At 47.7% G+C, this 23724-nt stretch overlaps 1 protein-coding gene across 4 annotated transcripts in view; it reads right to left on the reverse strand.

The window, feature by feature from the left end:
* The window catches only part of SIPA1L3 (signal induced proliferation associated 1 like 3), a 238270-nt gene that overhangs the window by 131594 nt on the left and 82952 nt on the right, over positions 1-23724 (reverse strand). For all 4 annotated transcript variants that reach the window (XM_059905575.1, XM_059905574.1, XM_059905572.1 and 1 more), the window contains one exon: positions 10541-10607. The gene's annotated coding sequence lies outside the window, so the exon portion shown is untranslated. The remainder of the gene's footprint in view (positions 1-10540; positions 10608-23724) is intronic.

Genomic DNA, 23724 nt, shown 5'->3' on the forward strand with positions numbered 1-23724 from the left:
TGAGATTAAGCTGGGCAAGTTAGAGAACTCAGGCTTTCCAAGAAGTTATTGCTCATAGCAGGAAGATCAAATACCACTGAGTTAACTGTATGTGTTTAACCTACTTAATTTAGTTTGAATACAAGACCTACCCAAATATAAAGCAAGATTTCCCCCCTGAAAAATGATCCTCAGCAATAAGAGTTGTGTTTCAAAGTTTTCATATTATTTTATTTTGAACAAAGTGCAACTTGGGAAAAGCCACATTAGCATCTAAAGATTTCAGTGATGCTAGTTTTGGCAACAATGAAAAAGGAGGCATATATTATAATAGACTCAGGAACTGTTCCCGAGGGCTTGACCTCACTATTCCAAGTGTTATAAGTCACTTAAAGAGGCCCTTTAAAGACAGAGAGCAAGATAGGGACAAATAATTGTAAGCAACATTCATTTAATTAACTAGAATTTTGAAAACTGAAAAAAGGCTGTGTAAAGTAAGACTGAAAACTATCTTGAGGCAAAGTGCTGCTGTGTGGGATGAAACTGAATTTTCCTAAACTGTCATTTATTATTCATATCGGAATCATTAGTCTGATTGACTCAAAAATGAGTGCTTATGTAACTGCTTTTATATGTTCACATTTTTTCATTTATTCATTTTCAGTAACTGTCTTTAAAAAAAAAAATCAAAGTGTTTTTTTTTCCTTAATGTAACATAGTAAAAGTTATTGGCTACACTTTAGAGATCACCAATATACAACTAAAAGGGGAATTAAAAAAAAATTGGCTAATGATATATGACTACTTGGGATACAGTTTCCAGCAACAACTTAATACACAGATTCAAGAAGTTCCACATCACAAGCACTTCAGATGGAGGTGGAAATGATGTACTCTGGAAATATGGGTCGATGACTCAAAAAAGGGGCTCTAATGATGATAAGGAGGCCTGTGAAGAGTGTAACATTTTATGATGTGAGAGGATCTAAGCCACATTTTGAATTCAACGTTTTTGATGTCATGATTCTAAATGTGTCACAAAATTAATAAACTGAAAAATATAGATAGGCAACTGATTACGTCATCAATATCCCTAAACATTTCAAGTAGACCCCAAAACTTTAAAAAAAAATTTCTCTTTGGAAAGATGGGGAATCATCTTGTTTTGGGATACATACAGTATTTTTTTTTTTAGTGCAAGTATTTTTTTTTTAATCTAGAAGGAACACTCCAGGCTTGAAAAAGTGATTATCTTGGCAGAGTCTGGGTCCTTTGATTTCTTTTTTTTAAACAACAAGCAAGTATTACTTTGATAATCAGACATGCATATAAACAACACAGTTTTATAACGTGAAGCTCACCGAAGGACACAATAAAGCAATAGTTCCCACCCTCAGCCACGCCCTGGAAACATCTGGGGAGCTTTAAAAAAAAACCCCATCCCACGCCTGGTCCTACCCTGGGTGACTCTAGTGAAATGTTCTGGGGTGGGGCTCAGGCCTTGGAGTTTCTTAAAGCTCCCCACAAATATGCCACAAAAATGAGAATTATTATTAAAGCAAAAATTTTCAAATTTTTCCGCAGAACATGTTACTAAGTGCCTTTCAGAAAATAAAAAGGTTCCATAGTCAAAGAAGCAGGTTTCTTCCCTGCAAGATTTCTCAGAGCCTGTACTATGCAAATGTGTACCAAGACTTTTTACAAGAGGAGGACACAGTACAAGGCGGATAGATATCTCTGTATGTGTGTGTGCGTGTGTGTGTGCGTGTGTGTGTGCACGCGTGCATGTGCTCAGCATCCTTTCCAGCAGCCGTGTTGTTAGCAAGCCCCGGCCATTCTACCTCCTAACCTGCCCCCCCCCCACCCTCCACTCCCTCCCATCCTGGTTCTGTCCTCCATCGTCTCCCATCTGGACTATGGCAGAAGCCTCCCCGCTGCTCTCCCACTGGCCCTATAATTCACTGCCTACAAAGGTGGACTACAGAGATCCTTGGGGCACACAGAGTTTGAAAAAGCTTCTGTTCCCACCCCTGAGATTCCCTGCAATGTCCCAACTGCCACCCAATGATCATGGGAGGGACCTGTCTTAAGGTAAAAGTGCATCATGGACAGCCCAGCTGCTGCAGAATGAACCTGGGTTCTCCACGCCATCCATGTTGAGCTGCCGAGTCACCAACCCAGAAGGCAGCCCCCAAAAACACTTGGACTTGGGGTTGGGGAGCCCACACATTTCCTGACAGTTTAAGTCGGCACAACTGGGGTTTTCTGTCACTTATAGCCAAAAGAATCCAAACTAAATGCTCTCTATTAAATTACCCTATTTCATTGGTCAGAAGTTTCTTCACGAAGTAAAATTATATTATTTGTTTCTTTTCTGGTTTCTTATCTGTCTCTCCTTCAAGAATGCCAGCTCCAGGAGAGCAGGGACATTTGTCCATCTTGTTCACAGTTACGTCCCTCGGACCTGAAACACTGTCTGCCAAAGAGTTGAAACTCAGCATGTGCTGAAAGAATGATTGAGCTCATTTGATTCTTTCAACAGCTCCAAAAGGTAGGTGTTAACAAATACCAAACTCCTCCTCACAGCCACGCAGACCCTGCATGGTCTGCCCCCAGCTTCCTCTCCCCGACTCAGTATCCTACAGCTTTGCTGGCCACCTTCCAGTTCCTTCCCAGAATCAAGCTCCTTCCCACCTCCAGAACTCCGCTGATGCTGTTCCCTCTACTGGGAATGCTCCCCCCATCCATTAAGGTCTACACATCCTTCAGGCCTCCCCTCAAATGGCAGTCCTTATGAGAGACATCTCCTGACCTCTCGAAACATGTCAGGTCCCCCCGGATAGGCTGTCATGGCTCCTCCATCAGGGCACTTAGTGCAGATGTAATGATACAGCTGCTTCTATGAATTCTTACTGAGGTTCTGTTTCCTCCACCGAACCATGAGCTCCAGGAAGACAGAGGCCCCTTTGTACTTCCAGAGCCCTCTTAGAAAACCCGGCACACAGTACGTGCTTAATAAATACCACACTTGCCTCTTGTGGCCAGGATATTTACTGCTCACTGAACACCCACATGCTCCCACATCCCAGCCCCTTGCAGTTAGTTAGGCAAGGCCACACGGCTAGTTCTGGGTGTGAGCAGAGGTGGACTGCATCACTCTGGCCTTGGCATCTAAGTGCTGCGGTGTGACCCTCTAGTTCCCTCGTCCTGCCGTGGTGACCCTGGAGACTGTGTGTTCCAGTTGTGATGCTACAAGACAGGGGAGCCCCCCCCCACCGCCCCATCCTGGGTCCCTGAGGTTCAAGGCAAAGCCCCCAGCTGACCTGACTTGGGTCATGAGTAAGAACTAGACATTTGCTGTGTTCAACCTCTAGGATTTCAGGGTTAATTTGCTTCTGCAGCAGAATCTTGCCTCTCACCGGCACTCTGTGTGAATGAATGAAGGCAGCTAAAGGCAGAGACAGCTGTGATTACAGACCGGGAGGTGAGGAGCAAGGCAGTGGCCTTCAGCTGCCAGTACTGAACTCAGGATGAGAGGGGCAGACTGCATAACTACTCCCTGGGGAATCGCCACTTTCAATGCCTGATGAGGCAGATGAAAGGACCCAGAGCCCCCACTCCCTTCAGACAGAGCCTGAGGCCTCGGGGCCCTCATCAAACACAGCTCCTTAGGGATCACAGCCAAGTCTCAGCCCCTGGGAATTGGGAAGAGGCTGCTCAGAAGGCAGCAACACCCTGGGAAAACCCTATTAGTTAGGGGAAGCTGAAACAGCAAGGCCGCGTGAAGGGCCTGGGCTAATTCGGGCTGACAACCTTCCCTCGGAATCACCCACTGGGGCTCTGCCCTCCCAGCTCCATCCCAGAGAATAAATCACACTGTCAGGTCTAATTTGGGACTCGGCTGACGGGCTGAGCAGAAAGAGCATCCATGCGTTCTGGCCACAGAGGTCAAGGGCAGCCCACACGCTAGAGGCCAATGCTGAAAGGCCTGGGGACTAATTGGAAAGGGGACTGGGAGACCGAAAGCTATGGGTTTCCAATACCCACCAAGGAAACTCGTCTCTTCTCCCGTAAAATCTCTGGCCCAGGCCTCAGCTGCACAAGTCCTGTTTGCAGAGCCCAGTCCAGCTATATCCAGGCATCACGCTAGCTCAGGGCTGGGCACAAGGTAAACACTCTTATTTGCTGAATAAATAATCCGAGCAGCAGCAGTGAATGCTTATTATTCCCTTCCAGGCTGGTGACCAGGCTGCCTAACTTCTGCCATGCAGTAAAGGCTAATGAATCCAAGTGGCCACCATCGCCATCTCATCTATTGTGTGACTACTTCAGCCAGGCACTAAGTACTTGAGATTCACAGTCACGTTGTAATTCCCAAAACAACCTCAGGAGAAAACAGAAGCTCCCAGAGTTAGGCTCCCTACTTGGGGCTCGTCAGTAATCAAGCTAAGACTAGACCCCAGGTTAGCTGGACTCGAGCCTGTGCTCTCGGCCACTGTGTCAGCCCATTGTGATGGATTTCGCAGCCTTCAAGAAGGTGGCCCTGAAGCCCCAAGTCAGTGTCAGGTGTCTCCTCAGAGTTCCCATGGCCCTGTGGCTTTCCCTCTTAGGACTCTCATGACTCTGGGTTGTTTGCCTACAGAGCTTTCCCCAAATACTCTCGATCCAAGAGGGTATCCCTGTAAGCCTAGTGCTCACATGGGATATGTTTGCTGGATGGACGGATGGAAACCCAAGTCCAAACCCTACATCTTACAGAGGAAGGGGGTGGAGATTCAGCAAGGAGAGCTGCAGCGAAAGAGTGTCACTGAAGAAAGGGGAGGTGGAGAAGAGGGGGGAAATTGCTCATTGACAAATCTCTATTCTTCCTTCAAAGCCCAAAGCTGCTTCCAGGAGACCTCCCTGACCCCCAGGCTTGCCTGGGCACCTCCTGTGGGCTCTCATCAGCCCCTGGGGTTCCCCCATACAGCCCTGACCACCCTGGGCTGTCACTGTCTGAGGGCCTGCCTCCCTCCCTGGACGAGGAGCCCCCTGAGTGCAGGGCCCACTCAGCCATGAGACCGTCTCACCCACACCACTACACTACAGGGATGGGCACCGAGGAGGCGCATATTAAATGTGTGTTGAAACAACCAGCAGAACCCCAAGAAAGGAAAGAAGGCTGGAAGCGCCATTCTGGGAAGAAGAGTTAAAAGCACAGGTACAGTGTGTTTGGAAAAGGAGGCCAGGAGAAGACTCTGCCATCTGCAAGCCACAAAGGGCTGCCAGGAGGAAGATGTGTGGCTGGTGCCCTTCATCAGGACTGGACCAGGACCAGTGAGAGGCAGTTACACAGAATGGATGTGATTCACGAGGAAGCTTTTTAATGATCAAAACTTCCCTAAAGCAAAATATGCTGCCCTGTTCCTCCCTTCCTAGAAGAATTTAAACTGAGGTCAGATAGCTAGCAGTCTGGGACCCCAGGACCTCTTATGAAGCGACAAAGTGTAGTGGCCAAGAGCGAGGGCTCTGGAGACATTGCAAAGGTTCCCACCCTGGCTCCTCTGCTTGATAAAGGGCGTCACCACTCTCTGCCTCAGTTTCCAAGTCATTACTATGGGGAGATCACAGCAGCGACATCACAGGGTGGGTGGAAGGACTGAATGAGATCATGCACGTAAAGCGCTTACAGCAGGGCGCGGCGTAGAGTCTGCACCCATTAATGGTCATTATTATTGTTTTCGTTCTCCCGTGGAGCCAGACACTGTTGGCTGGATAACCCAACTGACACTCTCAGTTCCCTTTTTCTCTGGCTTCCTCCTCAGGAGAGGCTGAAAAGCCAAACAACATTTCTCACCTTCCTTGAAATAGGGGGAGGCTATGTGACCCATTTCTGGCCAATGAGATGTAAGTGGAATCTTCTGGGGAGGGGGATTCTGGGATTGCTGAAGTGGTTCAGAACTGAAAAAAAACCACACTGCTTGGAGTTGACTCTCCCCCTTCCTTGTTCCGGTTGGAGCTGCAAGCAGCAACCTTGCAACCATGAGGGAAAAGCCAAGGGAATCAAGGAGGCCCCAGCCCAGACATCCCTCAGCCTCTGAACTGACATCGGCAGCCAAGTACCTCTGGGTTTGTTGTTATGGGAGAGAAATTGAGCCTCATTTGTTTAAGCTGCGTGAGCTGGGTTTTCTGTTCTTGCCGCTCAAAGCATTCCTGGCTGATACACCCACCATGACACAAAGGGCTCAGGGCACATGTCCATGGTCATCGTTTGCCAGCCTCAGTTCAGGTCCCCGGCTGAGAACCCCTGATCCAGAGGAGAAAGAGTGGAACGTCAAGACAGGACAGCGTTTACCAAACCTCACTAGCTGTGTTTCACCCTTCCTTTTCAACTGCATCTATGTCCCAGCTGTACAATTACTTAATAGTTCCTTTAAATCAACTCACTTTTAAACTTGAATATATATACATATATTTAAAACAAAATCTACATTCCTACCAAAATGAAAAACTGGTATCTTTTGTTCCAAAGGTAACAATGAATAAATACAATGAGGGAATTCCCTGGTGGTCCAGTGGCTAAGACTCCGCGCTTCCAATGCAGGGGGCCTGGGTTCGATCCCTGGTCGGGGAATTAGATCGTGCATGCCGCAACTAAGACCTGGCACAGCCCAATAAATAAATACTTAAAATAAATAAATAGATAGATAAATCAATAAATAAATACAATGAAAATGAACAAAAGATATTCATCCACATATCCCTGAAAGTTAGCTGATGTAGCATAATTTGGGTTCGATGGACAAGCAAGAATTCCTCATTTCTGTCTTCTATTGGGGAAAAAATATCAGCAGATCTGGCAAGACTTGGCATTTCCCCAGGGCAACAAACGGGCTAGAGCTCAGTAGGGGATGCCCCTCAGAGAGGTAACACGTTTTCCTGTTTGCCACAATTCCTGAAACCCTGTTCAGAAGTGAGAGAATTCGTTTAGCTCTCCTGGCTGGCAGATGGAAGAATTAGGTCGGGGACCTGCCTTGTTCCTTCCCTTCAGGGCCTCCTCAGAGAGGCCTTCCTGGATCACCTGGTCAAAAATCACCCCCTTGGACTTCCCTTGCGGTCCAGTGGTTAAGACTCTGTGCTCCCAATGCAGGGGGCACAGGTTCGATCCCTGGTCTGGGAACTAAGATCCCACAAGCCGCACGGCGCGGCCAAAAAAAATAAAAATTAAAATAAAATCACTGTTGCTCCCAGTCAGTCCTCTTTCCTGCTTTACTGATCCCTGTAGCACTTATCCCCACATTTACTCGTTTGTCTGCTTATTGTTTTATCCTCCAGTAGGATGTCAGTTCCTGTAGGGAAAGGATTTTGTTTGTTTTGTTCATTCCTGAATCCCCAGTGCCTGGACCATAACAGTAGGTGCTCAAAGGCCTATTTGTTGAGTGAAGGAAAGAAACGAATGAAGGAACAAATGAAACCCTGTCTCCTGCTTTCCAGTCCCTAAGGCGCTCGTTACCATGTAGGAATGATGCCGGTCCTCCTGCGGTTTTAGAGGCAATACTAGGAATTCACTCAGAAACTGGAACCTTTTACCGCATTAAAAAGGGACGAGCTAGATTAAAATGAGTATCTATGATGCCATACAGATATATGTTAATAACCGAATAACTGAAATAAATGAGGGAGAAGGGACAGGTCTCCCTTAACAGAACTAATTATGTGGACAATTCATAAATGTAGAAGAAATGAGGGACGTACAAAAATCACCATTAGGGAAATACCACAGTGATAACTGTTGCAGGCAAGATTCACCCTACCAACGCATGCCAAAATGAGCAGGTGCAAGTTCAAGGAGAAACAAGTGTAGTCTCAAAGCACCTCCCCCAAGATAACTATCAATTGCAAAGGGAAAAAACAGTTACCGGACAGTGGAGAAACCCAGCAGACAGCACCTTGATGAAGTGATCCAGGTTAACATCACCAGTGATGAGACACGGGGACCCGCTGGTGCCATGCACCGAGGCGGGCACCTCACCTCTGCCAAATAATGCATAAGCTCAACCCTGTCATGAGGAAACATCAGACAAAGCCAAACTGAGACAATCTACAAAATAACAGGACAGCTCTCTTCCAGAGTGTCATGGTCATAAAAGACAAGGAAATACTGAGGAACTGATGCGGATTGGAGGAGGATTAAAGAGACATGACAACTAAATGAAGTAAGGATCCTGGATAGGGTCTTGGAAAAGAGAAAGGACATCAGTAGAAAAACTAGTGAAATATGACTGAAGTCTGTAACTTAGTTCATAGTACTAGACCAGTGTTCATTTCCTAGTTTTAATAGTTGTGCTACAGTTGTATAAGATGGTAGCATTTGGGGATGCTGGGTGAAGGGTAGATAATGTGAACTCTCTGTACTATTTTTGTCACTTTTTTGTAAGTCTAAAATTCCTTTAAAATAAAAAAGTTAATACAGAATTGTATGGCCATCATCAAAAAGTCTACAAACAATAAATGCTGGAGAGGGTGTGGAGAAAAGGGAACCCTCTTGCACTGTTGGTGGGAACGTAAATTGATACAGCCACTATGGAGAACAGTATGGAGGTTCCTTAAGAAACTAAAAATAGAGCTGCCGTATGACCCAGCAATCCCACTACTGGGCATACACCCTGAGAAAACCATAATTCAAAAAGAGTCATGTACCACAATGTTCATTGCAGCTCTACTCACAATAGCCAGGACATGGAAGCAACCTAAGTGTCCATCGACAGATGAATGGATAAAGATGTGGCACATATATACAATGGAATATTACTCAGCCATAAAAAGAAATGAAATTGAGTTATTTGTAGTGAGATGGATGGACCTAGAGACTGTCATACAGAGTGAAGTAAGTCAGAAAAAGAAAAATAAATACCGCATGCTAACACATATATATGGAATCTTAAAAAAAAAAAAAAAGGTTCTGATGAACCTAGGGACAGGACAGTAATAAAGATGCAGACGTAGAGAATGGACTTGAGGACACGGGAAGGGGGAAGGGTAAGCTGGGACGAAGTGAGAGAGTGGCATGGACATATATACACTACCAAATGTAAAACAGATAGCTAGTGGGAAGCAGCCGCATAGCACAGGGAGATCAGCTCAGTGATTTATGACCACCTAGAGGGGTGGGATAGGGAGGGTGGGAGGGAGACCCAAGAGGGAGGAGATATGGGGATATATGTATATGTATAGATGACTCACTTTGTTATAAAGCAGAAACTAACACACCATTGTAAAGCAATTATACTCCAATAAAGATGTTTAAAAAAAACCAGAATTGTGCCAAGAAACATCCCTTAATGGAAATCTGGCCCCAAGAGACTGTCCCACAAACAAGCTCCAGGTACCCGGGCAGAGCCTTAGGCCAGGATGAAGGAATATGAAGAGACCCAAGAAACAGCCAAGGGAGAAGATACTGTCTAGATTTTGTTTTTTTAACTTTTTTTTTTTGGCCACACCACACGGCTTACGGGATCTTAGTTCCCCGACCAGGGATCGAACCCAGGCCCTCGGCAGTGAGAGTGCGGAGTCCTAACCACTGGACCGCCGGGGAAGTCCCCCTGTCTAGATGCACTCAGTTCCCAAACTCGACTGACTGGTCCCTGCAACTCAGCCAACACCACTATCTGCGTCCAGAGTCTGGATGCCAGAATCTTCTGTTCTCCCACTTTCCACGCTATTGGGGTCTCTTGGTGATTCAAGGATCAGACAGCACTCCCTCTCCCAAGACCCTTGTGGCATCCTGCCAACAAAGGTTGACATCCTCGTTTAGGAATGCCCCACTACCACCTGGACTGCCCCACACCCTGAGGCCCCGTCCTTTACTTGGTCTGGGCCAAAGAAACCAAAGAGAGTGCTCACTAGCAAAAAACCCGGAAACCTAATTATAACACATTCAAAATCTTTATATTACAGGTAAGTACTTACCATGTGTACATATTTTAATTTTGTGTAACTACCTGCACTATACTTTTAGCCTATAGATAAACAGCACATCCACACATGGGGTGATGGGGCCATTCTGTATCTTAACTGTGGTGGTAGTCACACAACGGCATGCATTTGCCTAAACTCAAAGAACCACACACCAAAAAGTGAATTTCACTCTGTGTAAATTTTAAAATGGAAATTGAAAAGTTAAAAAAAAAAAAGACTGTGATACACTGATGGATGCTATGAAGAAAGATCTTCAAGACACACTACCACTGGGGACAGTGGGAAACATGCTGCAGAAGCGTCATCTAGCACGGCTTCTTTGTTCTCCATGTAAGAAATTAAAATAATGAGGGTGTATTTGGATAAGGAGGAATGTTCATGAGCAGGAAGAGAGGTCCAGCCAGACACCCACCCAACTACTGACTGCAATGACCTCGGAGGGAAGATGTCAGACTGTGGGTGTTGGGAGGGACAGGGGAGGAGTCATACATCTTTCCCTTGGTACTCTTCCAAATAAAATTTTTTTTTTAAATAATAAAGAGGCTTATATGTATGAGCCGTAAAACTTAAGCAAACGAAAGTCACACAAATCTCAGTACTCAACCTTAGTATGTTCTGGACACTAGTGCTCCTTGAGGGTCCCAGGAGAGCCGAGGTCAAAGACTGTGCATCTACGGAGAGAAAAAAAATGAGGTTACATCTTCGGCCAGCATGAGCCTTCCTGCTGTAGTACCCACCTGTCATTCACGAAGTCACTCCCTCAACAAATATTTATTGAACGCCTGCTGCGTGCCAGGCACCGAGGGTACACCAGTGACCAAGACAAAGTCGCTGTCCTCAGGGAGGAGACACTCCAGCAGGGGAGGGAGACACTGAACAAACTCAATCCTCAGCCAGGGAGCGGCGGCGCCTTGATGGAGACTAAGTAGGCTGAGGAGAGCAACGGGCTGCCGCTTCACAGAGACGTCAGAGGAGGCCTGAGGACAGAGGCCTGAATACAGGAGACCACGAATTGGGTGACTATCTGGCAAAGAGCCTTCCAGGCACAGGAACGGCCACTGCACAGGACCTGAGGCAGGAGGTGGCGGGGGTGGTGGGGGCGCGTTCAGGAGCAGCAGGAGGCCCGTGTGCCTGGCGCAGGGTGAGTGCGGGACACGAGGGCAGGGAGGTGACGGGGCAGCTGGGAGCCCATTATAAAGACATTTCCTTCAGACAACTGTGAGCAGAGGAGTGGCAGAGAAAAAGCGCTGGCCTGTAACTCTGTATTATTAATTTACGTTTTTGAATATTTAGTATGGTTGTGCATATTTGAGTGGGTATTTCATGGATGGATGAATGTCTCCAGGCCAAGAAGCCACTTGTCTGCATTGCTCACCATCACATTTTGGTTTAGGCCAGGCACTTACTAAGCCAGGGAGATGAGATCTGAGAGGACAACCTAGAACCCTCCTATACGCTAAACGATGACTCTCACTCCCTATGTGCCAGGCTCCATCCTAGCAGAATGTGCCGACTCATTTCACTCCCCCAGTAACCCTAGAGGCTGCCCAGCCAGTCCAAAGCACACTATAGGTGGGGCGAACCCAGGCAACCTGGCTTCAGAGCCTGCTCCCGACCACCTGGCCAGGCCACACGGTCACGGCGGTCAATGAAGACAGGGCTAACTGCAGGCTGGCAAGGCCTCTCCCCATCCTTCCCCAATGCTGCCATGTCCACATGCCATCCACATGCCAAGGCCGACCTCAAATGCCAGCCAGCTCCTCCAGGGGGCCTCAGAGGAAGGAAACCTAGCAAGCAGCTGGCCTACTTTCCAGAGTCCAGGAATCAGGATAGCTTCAATAATCTTGCCCTTAGGGGCTCTGGAGAAGCCAGAAGGGGTTCTTTGTTCTTTACCTTTCTCAGGCCAGGGACCCCTATTGGCAGCCTGGTGAAGAAGGGTTTGGGCTCCTTCTCAGAATCATGTGTTCAAATGTACAAAATACAATACACAAGATTACAAGGGAAATCGATTATATTCAGATATCAAAATATCTGTAAAACAAAACCTAACCTGAGATACAGTTAATATTTGTGCTTCTTTGTGAATGCTTTAAATTATGAGATCTTAGTGGTGGGTCCAATAACTACAGTAATTTAGAAAGAGATGAGTGTAAACAGTACCTTGTAATATCTACAACAACTGTAATGTGACATGGAAAACGTTTTGATCTCTAGCAGCGACAAAGTCACAGGCATTGCTGATACAACGTGGTTTGTGGCCCTTGTTCAGAAGGAATGGAAATGCTAAATTTCAGTTAGATGGTAGAGAAAATAAAGATGTAATTTTTTTCCCAGGCAACTTCACAATCCTCTAAATTCCAGCCAAGGACCCTTCAGGGGTCCATGGACCTGAGGTTAAGAACCCCTACGCTAGCCCTGAGATAGGGTAAAGGTGGAGTGTGTGCCCAGGGAAGGTGACAACTAGGGGGTGTGCAGCAGATTCAGATCCTCGTGAGTTTTGTATGGGACGGGGTCCTGAGCATTGGTGGTTTTGGTTCATCCTGCATCCATTTCCCTTTCCAGGTAGGCCCTCCGGACCTCATCTTTCTCACTCAGCCCATGGAATTCCTGTGGGAATGACCCAATCCATGTGTTGGTAGGGAAGGGAGTGGTGTCACAAAACCCAGGCCTGGCCAATAAAGCCACCGCATCCCCTCTTCCCCGCCCCTGGCCTCAGTGATGGCTCAGGGTGGCCCTGGAACCAAACCCAGGCTGATCAGGTCCACTAAACAGTCTCAGGACATGTGCTGGGATTACAGGGAAATCTCTGGGGCTGCTAAGTTGGTTGGATATATATGTGGAGCTGCCTCAGAGCCTATGTGACCATAAAACCAACAGAGGACTGCAGCCAGGAGACGGAAGGAAACAGGGTCCTGGCAACCCTGAAGCCATTACACATAGAATGTTCCAGGCTGTGAGTTCAAACATTTCCTTTTATACTTACGCAGGCTGACCTGAATTTCTATTTGTTCACACAACCGAATGACTCTCAACTAACATAGAAGGGAAGAAGTGAGTACGGTTCTTGACAATTCGCACAGCTTACTACTAAGCCACTTAGGAAAGCATAAAATAAAATTAGAAGCAGTTACTATACATAGAATCAGCAAATACAGAAAAACACACACTCTTTGAAAGATCAGAAATAGCCTCTTGGGTAGTTGCTATCCCTAAAGCTGGTCTATGAAACACTAACAATTTTGATTTTCAAGATGCTTGGCAGGCCAGGAGGGAACCAGAAGCACCCAGAACATTTTCCTTTATCACCAGACTTCCCATTAAAAAAATTCCTGGGATGATCAGGAAGCCCCTGCAATAAAGCTCCTGTAAAATTGTAATCACTGCCTTTTAAATTGCATCAGAAATTGCTTTTCTGCCACTCATTTTCCCCGCTTTCTTTCTCTAGAGTGATGTTCATGGCTCTTTAAAGGCACATTAGCAGTGACGTGCAGTGCTGCCACGTCCCTCTGAGCTAAGAATCTACTCCCTGTCAAGTGGAGGAAGCTGTGATGTCCATCAGTTTGAGGTCCCTGATACACAGGAGGGGCTGCAGCAGATGCTGAAGGGTTGTGGAAATGGCAGCAAAGGCAGGCTACAGTGCCAGGAATTCAGCCAGGACCCCAGACATCCCAGAGCCCCTCTTACACCACCTGGGAAGGGAAGATGCCCTTGGAATTGCCTCAGCAACTCCAGCACCCACCAGAGCAACAGCCCTGGCTCATTTGTCACATAAGTCACAGTCACAGGGCTGCACACCTCACTTCCCAGGGTGTATACCAAGAAATAGAAGCCAAGATGAGAGGACCTGGGAGTGAGAGGGTGTCCAGGCCTGACTCCTAGCCTGATGGTTCCTCCCCTCAGCCACAGTGATTGGCTCTGGGAGAGACACATGATCCAAGCAAGGCCAATCAGAGTTGGCCCTGGAAATTTTGCTGGATCACTGGGGGAAAGAAATGGGTGTAAGGCAGGGGCTGTTGAAGGCTTCTTTGCCACCTGAGGGAGGGGATGGACACCTAAGGATAAAGTGAAAGGTGAAAGAGGCAGAATCCAGAAGTGGTGAAGGGTGTATTCCTGACAAGAATACCTGAGTGCAGACTCCAGTCAGGGTAGCTCTGAGATTTTCAGGTCCCAGAGCCATTAACTTCCCTTTGCAGTTTAAGACAGTTTGAGTTGGGGAGATTCTGTCATTTACAACAGAAATAACTGACTGATAGAACTGGAAGGGACCTCAGAAATCAATACAGTGTTCCTTCATGTTCCAGTGAATACAATCCTTCTGAGGAGCTGACAAAACAAAACTATGTCATGTCTCTCCAGGAAACACACACACACACATACACACAACTATTTCAAGGATGTCAAAGATCTCTGAAGCCTCTGTTCATAGGAACTGGGTGAAGAACTCTTCAATCTAGTCTGATCTGCCCACTTGATAGATAAAAAAACTGAGGTTCAGAATGCTGAGATGACTTGCTTGGGGCCCAGGGCCAGCTGGAGGCAGAGCCAGGCCTCCCTAGAGCCCCAGGAGGTTTCACCTTGAACTCACCTGAGTATGGTCCTTGGGGAGACAGCAGAGGGTAAGGGGGGGCACCGGGCGAGGCTCCAGGCCTCTGCACTCCCATTCACCTACAGCAGCTCCACTTTTTTCTGTTTTTAAAAATGGGCTTTCAGGGAAGTGTCCGACAAAAGTTCCATTACTCCACAATCAACATCCTGAAAACCAATCGCTCATATCACATTTCAAAGTATTTACATGTTAATGACCTTGGTTTCCAGCCTCACTGAAATCTTGTGAAGCTGGCATTATTGCGTGCCATGGCTCCGGGCGAGGTGCTTCTGCAGGGCCAGCCAGCCAGGGCGCTGCTCTCCTGACCCCAAGGCAGCCTCAGCCTGTGCACCTGGGCCTTCCTGTTCCTGCACTTCTTCCCTCGTATTTCATCTCAACTCATGTGTAAAAGATCATCCATTCGCACCTCTCCACGAAGACCAAGGAAGGAAGAAGGGGTGGCTAATCTGACTGGTCAGAGCCTGTGACTGTTGCTGGCACCCGCTTTCCCAGTGCACGGAATTAACAGCCCCAAAGGCTGGGACCAGGGCTACTAGCTCTTTTCTCTCCCTGCGCCCAGAGATGGCAGCTTTCTCTTCTGCTTTCTGTCTCGGAACAGGACACACACCCTGGGCACCCAACCTCTAAGAGGGCCTGGCCACATGCACCCCTCCTGACCAAACGGTGATGGGGGCGGCCAGGTGTATAAGTGGCTGATCTAGGCATTTAGATTTGAGCTGAAGGAGAACCAAGCCCACAGGGGCCTTCTGCTACAAGTTGCATTCTCCTTTTTAGACTTTACCAGAGCTTCACATTCGGGCATCAGGGACCTACTCACCTACTAATAAAGTGGTTCAGTCGTCCTTCATTTAGAGAAGATTCCCATTATACCCATCCCCATCCTGTCTTTGAAACAGTGACTTAGGAAAATCTCCATTCATTTAACTGCCTCTACCCACCTGCCAACAAAGAAAAGTTGCTTTGCGAAGAAAGGACTTTGCCTTGGGAAAATCTAAGCCCTCAATCACTATCCTGTATGACAGCCGCTGGGATCATCTTGTAATTAATCATGTTTTCTCTTATGACCTATATTCTATTAATAACATACACTAACGATTCAGCACTGGTTCTTTCACTGATTGATTCAGTCCACAAATGTGACTAAGGCTGTATTGCTGACTACGAGGGTCTTACATCCTCATCTTCTGTCCTCTCCCCAGCCCCTCCCCTCCCACAAGGGAAGCGTCATGGTATTGGGCTCTGAACACGGGGCTCTGAGGACTTCACTGTGCCGGAGGGTCTAATGGCTGCCCTGCTTCCAGCCTAGCCCAAGTAACTCTGCGGTACAGTGGCACACGACAGACCCCTGCAGAGAAACTGCTCAGGAAAAGCATCAATGCATGACCACCTCATGCACAGCAGATTGGTCAAAACATCAGAGTCTGACACCGCCAAACGTACTGAAGTTATGGAATAAGGAGAAGTCACTGCAGGTGGGACTGTACATTGGAACAGACATTTTCATAACAGTTTGGCAATTTCTTGTAAAGAGAAAGAGATGGTGACCTCAGTGACATGCTTCGCCTTCCCAAATGACTGGGGTCTGGGATTCCCTGCCAAGTTCCCAGACCCACGTGGCCTTGCAAATTCTCATTCTGGCTTGAAGCATGAGGTTTTGCTTTGATTTTGCTACATGCCAGGCACTGTTTTCAAGTTAACTATCAACTCATTTAACCATCGTAACAACCCTGTGTAGTCGGGTCTACCAGCATTCCCCACTTTTAACAGACCAGAAAACTGCTGCACAGAGTGGGGCAGCCTACCCAAGATCACACAGCCAAGTAGGTGGCACAGCCAGGAAGGATTCGAACCCAGTGCGTCTGGCTCCAGAACTACCAACAATGCCACTTCCCAAACACAGAGTTAAGAGGAAAGGCTCAGCCTTGAACCCAATCTCATTCTACATTCAGACATTGTTTTCAGATGGATCCAAGACCTAAATGCAAAAGGAAAATACGAGTGTATCTAGATAATGCAGAAGCATATCTTCACATTGGGGTAAGCGAAGGTTTCTCATTCAGGGAATCTGGGAAAGTGTTTGTTCTCTTCACAAAGAGGGTCAGACTCATCCACACAGTCCTCTGCCTCTTCACCAGTCTGCCTTTTTCCAGCTTGGAGTGTGGACATGACACCTGGATTTGAGAGGGTCCCTCTTGTCCCCAGAACACTACTCAGAATAGAAGGGCTGAACTCTCAGGGTCCCCCGGCCCACTGGGGAAGGTGGGTGCAGCAGCTGTCTTGTGGCCATGAGGGGGCAAGAGAGTCAGAGCAGCGCTGTCATTCACTCTGCCAAGCCACTGAGCCACATTATCTCCCTCCAGATGTTATAAGACACAAACAACTTCCAATGTGTTAAAGTGACAATGCCACCTGTGTAGTCTGATACTTGCAGCCAAATGCACTCCTAACCGAAACACCTGCTACATCCAGACTCCAGCAGCCACATGCTGTGCCATCACCCCGGAGAGTCTGCAAACAGCCACTAACAGGGACCTGAAGGTGTCTCAAAAAGACTCAACTCAGAGGTCAACTTCGGGAATCAAAAATTTCCACCAAGCATGGCCGATCAGGCATCCAGAAAGATGATTTGGTGCCTGAATTAATTCTCAGAGGACCTGAATTGGAGACAGCTTTCTTTCTCCCCACAGACCTCTAAGAGCAGCCAGGTAGACCATGATTTTAAAGGCCAAGCCCAGCCCACTGGCACAACCGCTTTGTGGTCTGCTAGCCGCAGGCTCAGGGGCTGCGGAAATCCTGCATAGCTTGTGGATCCTTTTTCCTCCTGTCACCAGGCATTTGCTGGATGTGCCAAGAGTTAAGCCCCTTTCTGCACTCCTATAAAACCAGTCTGTCAATGTGGCTTCAACTGCCGAGTGCTTTTCCACAAAGCACTCTCTAGACCTCAGCTCATCAGATGGGAGACAGAACGCTGGTCAATCTACCAAAATAGGTCAGGCTTTATTTTTAATCCTCTTATTCATTATATATATTGAAAGGGAAGAAGGAACAAAAACAACATTATTAACAGCGAGAATGTCTAGGGTTACTTAACCGCTCTGTGCCTCAGTTTCCTCATCTGTAAAACGGAGATGAGGATGAAGTAAATGACTCCATGAAAAATGTTTAGAGCAGGACTTATCATGTAGTAAGGGTTCAGTAAAGGTGAGCTACCATCATTCTTATTGCTGGTGACATGGTCAGTTTTTTCGACTGAAGGCCCTTGAGGGGCTTCAAAATCTCACTCTCTGGTCAACCTGACAGAAAAAGGCACTGCTCTGATTCTGGCCACTTAGGGAAGGAGGAGGCTTGAAGGCCCAGGCCAATGGGCAGAAGCTGGCTGCCACGGCCCAGGGTACCAGGGGCAGGAAACAGACCTGCTGGTGCTAGCTGCCCAGCCAGTAGCCTTTCTCCCCCTTCTTCTCGGGATGCTCAGCTAAGACTACATCTCCCAAACTCCCCTGCAGCTAGGGATGGTCAACAAGAGGTAGGCAGACATTGTTGTGGGACTTCAAGGAAAATTCCTTCACCAAGAACAAAGAGCTGGACTACATTTTCGTGCCCATTCCCTACCCCGATTCCCACCTGGACTACAGACTCACTGGCTGGACTCCGGCAGTCACAGTGGACCATGAAGCCACCTTAAGGATGAAAGCTTTGTGCTAGCCATGGTTAAGCAGAAAGATAGAAGGATCTTGCTTTACCTGAGGACTGTGGAGCTGCCAGCCCAGCCCAAGACTGCAGATCTCAGGACATTTTACTCACAAGAGAAACCACCTTCCATTGAGTTTACACCATTGTTACTTCTGATCTCTCCTACTGGCAGCCACATGCACTTTCAAATGATACCGTGGACTTACACAGCAGATGACCAACGGAGCAGTGTTTTACACCACAGAAATCCTTCCAGCAACCTGCCACTATTTAAAGTAGAGAGCTAGATACAGCAAGTAGAAAGCTAGATATAGAATTTCCCACAGAACAGGGTTACAATCATTTTGCCTTAGGAGGAGGTAAAATGAGAACAAGATGAGATACACTGAGTCATTCATCCAGCAACTATTAAGCAGTACCCAGCGCTGGGCACTGTGCAAGGCAGGGTGGTAGACACAGTGAACAAAAGCAGATAGAGTCCACGCCCTTACAAAATGCACAGTCCAGAACAGGGGACAGAAGATAAACAAACAGGGAAACAAATATATTCATAAGTACAAATGGTAAGAAATACTATGTAGGAAACCAGAGTGAGTTTCAACACAGAACTGAAGAGAAAGGAGAAGGAAGCCATGTGGAGAATGGAAGTAAGAATATCCCAGAATGTCCATCAAATGAAGAATGCATAAACAACACACAGCCCATCCATACAGTGGAATATTATTCAACTATAAAAAGAATGAAGTACTGATTTGTGTACAACATGGATGAACACTGAAAACATCATGCTGAGTGAAAGAGGCCAGTCACAAAAGACCACATATCAAAGGATTCCATTTATATGAAATGTCTAGAATAGGCAAATCCAGAGAGACAGAAAGTAGAGTAGTGGTTGCCAGGGGCTGGAGGAGGGGGGACACAGAAGGAGAGTAACTGCTAGTGGGTACACGGTGTCTTTCTGGGTTGACGAAAATGTACTGGAATTAGATACTGGTGATGGCTGCACAGTCTTATGAAAACACTAAAAACCAGTGAAATGTAGACTTTAAAAGGGTGAGTTTTATGGTATGTGAATTATTTCTCAATTAAAAGACACTCAAAGGGCTACCCAGACTGAATTACTGGATTGGTAATAAAGTCTCTAATGAAAGTTAAAAAAAAAAAAAAAAAGAATATTCCAGGAGATGGAGGAGGATGGAGGAATCTGTTAAAGAAGCTCATAGCAGGCCCTCCTGCCTAGACGGCTGTGGAGAGGGAGGGAGGGGTGCTAGGAGATGTGGCAGAAGCTTGCGGGCCGCGTGAGCCACGGTCGGCCATATGCTCTTTATTCTAAGTATGACGGGGAGGAGGAGAATGATGTGTTCCGGCTGACATTTCTGAAAGACCCCTCTGGCTGTTGCACAGAGACTGCCGGGGTTGAAAAGCAGCAGGGAGAACAGTGAAGTGGCTGCTGTGACACCCAAGGAGAGATGGTGGTGGCTGGGAGCGGGGGGAGGGCAGCGGAATGGAAAGGAGGAGGCTGGTGAAGATCTGTTTCAGGTCAAGGACAAACAAGCCTTGCTGATGGATTGGCCGTCGGGGGTGAGGCAGAAAAGGGAGATCCGAGAGTGATCTTCACACAGTCTTATGAGTTTTCCCAAAGTGGTTTTCTGCCAGATTCAAATTGTACACAGCACAATAAGAGCAGATCAGCAAATGCCTGTTAAATGAATTTCAATAAATGACCAGTCACTGCCTAATTTTTTGTAGGGCATATTTTTGTATTTTCAATAAAGATATGAATTCTCTCTCTCCATGTGTGTGTGCGTGCATACACACACACACACACATATATATTCTCTCTCTCTCTCCATGTAATATCCTTAATTGTACCTGTTTCTCTCCCATCCACAGATAGATAGTGGTCCACTAGACACCATCAACTACCCAAACCAGAAACCTGAGAATATTCATACACACACACACACACACACACACACACACACCAAGCAAGATAAAGCCTTGGAGTCAGTAACAACCAGGTCCTTCCTTCTCTGAGGGGGTCAGAGGAATAGATTAGCCAGTGAGAACTGAGCTCTCACTTCTGATGAACGACCAGTAGGAGAGGAAACAGAGGAAGAGATGCTGCTCCAGAGATAGGAAGTGTTCTTTCTTTTCGGTGGTGGTGAAAGGGTAAGGAACACGGTCAAGAGTGGGGAGAGAGCACTGTGAATAAACGTGGTCTAGTCGAGGGGGGAAGCCTCAGTTTGAGAACAGCCACTGCAAGTGAAGCCCAGCAGGAGACAAGTTATGACTCAAAGGGGTCATGAGCCCCTACCCCACTGACAGCCACATCCATACTGAGGGGAACGCCAGAACCCTGGAGGAATGCATCCTTATCCGGGGTCTAGGAGCAGGAAAGGGGAAGGGAAGCCGAGCTTCACAGAGAACAACTCCAGGGCCACCACGATGACAGACCAGAGCGCAAACAGAGCCCCAGGAGTGGCGAGACGCAGTGGTCCTGTGGGCGTGTGTCCACCCAACACCTTCCTTCCAGGTCCACTCTCCCCAGCAATAGGGCTCGTCCGTTTTAGGAGCGGGGAGTGAGAAGCATCCCACTGGGTGGCTCTGTGTGGTGGGCTGCGGGTGGTCGTGAGGTAAGTTGTCACCTGTGCCGCCTGCCCTGTGCAGCTTCATCAGGATCACAGCCAGGGACCTGATCTGATGCCTTGACGTCAGCGTTTCTATAATTCCTCTGCCTTATTCTCACAAGGGGCAGACTTGGTGGCGCTGCATGCTTCACACAGCTGACCAAACTCTGTCCTTATTTCATTCTACCAAATGCCTGGGAGGTAGGTCAAAATAGCCTGTCATAGTCAGTTAGAAGCGACTTCTCACTACGCACCACATTAGCCCCTCCTAGGCTGACAGAGGTCCAGGGGATCCTTTCCCAACACCGACGTCACGGGCTTTCCACCCGTGGGCCAGATACCCTCCCAAGGGGGCCTCTAGTGTGGTCCAACATGTGAAGTTTGTTTTGACCACAACTGAGGACACTGCAAAGTCTCCCAGACAGAGTGCTGGGCCGTGTGATGCGGAAGAGCATGAGTACTACGCCCACCACTCCAACACGATTCACAGACTCTTGTGCCTGCATTTTACATAATCAGGGTCACATCATATTGACTTCTTGGAATCTTGCTTTCCCTCAGCTGCATCACAGAAATGCCTCCAAATCAACTAGCAGTGCTCTTACCCACTCTTATCACAGCTGATATTCCATAGTGTGGAGGTGCCATATTTTACCAATCATTCCCTGAAAAATGGGCATTCATTTTACTTCCAGGGTTTCGCTTTGTTTTTTGTTTGGCCACTGCAAATAATGCTGGCATAAATAACCTTTTGTACTGGGGCCATTTTTTCTGTAGGGTAGGTTCTCAGGCGTGTTAGTTCTGCATCAAAGGCTACTTATGGAGTATAGAGAATGGCTTCCAAGATCAAAGGATAGAACCGTATGTATAATATGTGCTTGTTTCGGTATTGAGTATCTCTGGAAGAATACAGCTGAAATGGGTGTCCTCACGGGAGGGGAGCTGGGTGACAATGGACAGGAGAGGGAGACTTAATTTTTTTTTTTTTTTTTTTTTTTTATACTTTATTTATTTATTTATTTATTTATTTATGGCTGTGTTGGGTCTCTTAGTTTTCGTGTGAGGGCTTTCTCTAGTTGCGGCAAGTGGGGGCCACTCTTCATCGCGGTGCGGAGGCCGCTCTTCATCGCGGTGCGCGGGCCTTTCACTATCGCGGCCCCTCCCGTTGCGGGGCACAGGCTCCAGACGCGCAGGCTCAGTAGTTGTGGCTCACGGGCCCAGCTGCTCCGTGGCATGTGGGATCTTCCCAGACCAGGGCTCGAACCCGTGTCCCCTGCATTAGCAGGCAGACTCTCAACCACTGCGCCACCAGGGAAGCCCAGGGAGACTTAATTTTCACTGTACATGTTCTTTTGTGTCATTTGACTGCTTTATCACGTGCATGGACTGCTTATTCAAAAATAAATAAGATTTCTTTTTTAGGCTGTCTTCTAAAAAGGTTGCGATGAGTCACATGTCCTCCAGCAACTTGGGAGAATACTCAGTTGAGCTCATTAATGCCCTATATTTTCTCCTTCAAGGTTGTCCCCCCACCCCCTGTTTTTTTGACCTACTGCAAGCTCAAACGTCAAATTTCACCTGCTCATGATAGCCACAATGCCTCCAGTTCTACAACCCTTGGGCAGGCAGAAAGCAAACTGCCAGAGATATTAATTTTGACAAGTCAGCCTGGCTGGCACCTCCCAACAGCACAAGAGAGAAACCCAAGCCAGGGTGGGAGTTGGTCTTCAGGGACCCAAGGGAACCAATGGCAAAAACAGAAGCAGGGCGCTCTCTCCTCAAGTGCTTGCAGGTCACGCTGTTTTAAACTCCTGCTGGCTGAGCTGCCTCATGAGCTGAGTGGGCCTAGAGCCCCCAAACGCCCAAAGCCTCTGAGAAAGGGCAAGGGAGGCCGGCAGGAGCAGCTGCTGCCCGTAGGCCCTGCATTCTCAAGAACAAGGCCAGAGATGAGAAACAGGAGGGAACGGGGGATGAAGAACATGGAAAAATCCAGCTCAGACAAACAAGAGGTCTTCTTGTTTACTTCCTACAGGCCCGTCAGCCTCCAGGGCTGGCCCAGAGCCAAAGGCCTCACCGGCCACTGTTTTTAAGCCCCACTGTGGCTCACGCAACAGGACAACAAAGCTGAGCCAGTGCAGAGAGGCAGGGCCCCCGAGCATGGCAGCAACGCCAACTGAACACACCTGCTGCGGCAACGCTGGCTGGAGCTCTGGACTAACCTACAGGGGGGAGGGGACTGGATGTGGCCAGAGGAGAAAGCAACTCAGGGAAGGTGTGGGATGGGAGAGCATGAAGAAACATCTCAAAATCGGCAGTGGGTCCACACGATTCAGGTGGTGGATTGAGGCCGTGTGCTACCATTCTGCAGCCTACACTCTGGCACGAGCTGAGCCAGGTGTTGGGGAGGCCCCAGCCTTAGCTCTAATGGTTCCCACTACCTGGAACGCTCTTGCCCTTGATCCTTTGAGACTCAGCTCATCAAGGATGTGTGCATATGAGTGCTGGCTGGAGAGGCCTCTGTGAGCAGGGAGAATGAGAGATGACCTGAGTGACCATCAGCAGGGACGGGCCAACAAAGTACGATGCAGACACACAACGGAATCCTTTATGTCTCTCCTTCCCTCATCCTCTGTGACAAGTCTATGAGCAAGTTCTGCTGCCACTACCTCCAAAATAGATCCTGAATCCATTTCCTTTCTCCTTCTTCGTAGGCCAAGCTGCCAGCACGATCTTTCACCTGGACAACTCCATGACATCCCCCACTGGTCTCCCTGAGTCCACTCTTGCCTTCCTAGGTTCTACTCTCCACACACAGACAGAGGGATCAAATAAAACAGGGATCACATCAGATCGCCTTCCTGC

Source organism: Balaenoptera ricei, chromosome 19 (genome assembly GCF_028023285.1).
Source record: "Balaenoptera ricei isolate mBalRic1 chromosome 19, mBalRic1.hap2, whole genome shotgun sequence".
NCBI classification, from domain to species: domain Eukaryota; kingdom Metazoa; phylum Chordata; class Mammalia; order Artiodactyla; family Balaenopteridae; genus Balaenoptera; species Balaenoptera ricei.